Genomic DNA, 1310 nt, shown 5'->3' with positions numbered 1-1310 from the left:
AAGTTTTGAAAATATAACCTTTATTGAAATTTTAATTCATCTTTCGGCCTTGTAGTTAGACCCATTCCAGCCCGCACCTTCTTTCACCTCTGCTGATCCACCAAAACACGGTAATAATAATAATAATAATAATAATAATAATAATAATAATAATAATATGCCATTATGTTCATATTATGAAGGTGGTAGATCTACCAATACATGATCAAGATGCGAAATATGACGTCAGATGATGACGATCGCTAGTTGTTGGCAGCTTTCACACCGGTCTAAAATAAACTTCAGACGTTGCTCCATGCTTTTGTGCCAGATGTTGAACGAATTGACAATATGGGTTCCATGGTGTAATGGTTAGCACTCTGGACTCTGAATCCAGCGATCCGAGTTCAAATCTCGGTGGGACCTAATGTTTTAACTTTAAGGAAACAAAATATGAATAAGTAACACCCGATGAATAAGACAATAATACAATACTTTTTATCGCACCCCGAGTAGAAAAGTATCGTATGTCAAAAAAATTGAATAAGTTACATACATCATCTGACGTGGTCTTTCATGCTCTTTCGTCCTAGAATACTGTCGTAATTTATTTTGTCAATGTTACGATTTTATTGGCGTTATTTCATTTTTCTATTTTATACTTTTTCACTAATATCAAGCAGAACACTGTAGTATCCTAGTATCCAAGTTACGACAGCGATTTTCTTATTAGTATAAGGTAGAACACTGTGGGGTCCGCCTCTGTGGTGGAGTGGTTAGTGTGATTAGCTGCCACCCCCGGAGGCCCGGGTTCGATTCCCGGCTCGGCCACGAAATTTGAAAAAGTGGTACGAGGGCTGGAACGGGGGTGCACTCAGCCTCGGGAGGTCAACTGAGTAGAGGTGGGTTCAATTCCCACCTCAGCCATCCTGGAAGTGGTTTTCCGTGGTTTCCCACTTCTCCTCCAGGCAAATGCCAGGGTGGTACCTAACTTAAGGTCACGGCCGCTTCCTTCCCTCTTCCTTGTCTATCCATTCCAAACTTCCCATCCCCCACCAAGGCTCCTGTTCAGCATAGCAGCTGAGGCCGCCTGGGCGAGGTACTGGTCATCCTCCCCAGTTGTATCCCCCGACCCAATGTCTCCCGCTCCAGGACACTGCCCTTGAGGCGGTAGAGGTGGGATCCCTCGCAGAGTCCGAGGGAAAATCCAACCCTGGAGGGTAAGCAGATTAAGAAAGAAGAAGAAAGAAAGATGCACAGGTAAGTGACAATATTACAAAAATGTAAGATATTTGTATTATTAGCGTAATTTTCGTGTAAAATTAAGCTTC

At 42.7% G+C, this 1310-nt stretch overlaps 1 non-coding gene across 1 annotated transcript; it reads left to right on the top strand.

Moving 5' to 3' along the window:
* The first annotated feature begins 333 nt into the window (after positions 1-333).
* TRNAQ-CUG (transfer RNA glutamine (anticodon CUG)) lies at positions 334-405 on the top strand. The gene has a single exon. It is a non-coding gene; the product is annotated as a tRNA-Gln (tRNA).
* Positions 406-1310: the final 905 nt, after the last annotated feature.

This window comes from Anabrus simplex, chromosome 3, assembly GCF_040414725.1.
Source record: "Anabrus simplex isolate iqAnaSimp1 chromosome 3, ASM4041472v1, whole genome shotgun sequence".
NCBI classification, from domain to species: domain Eukaryota; kingdom Metazoa; phylum Arthropoda; class Insecta; order Orthoptera; family Tettigoniidae; genus Anabrus; species Anabrus simplex.
This window is presented reverse-complemented; position numbering and strand designations above follow the sequence as displayed.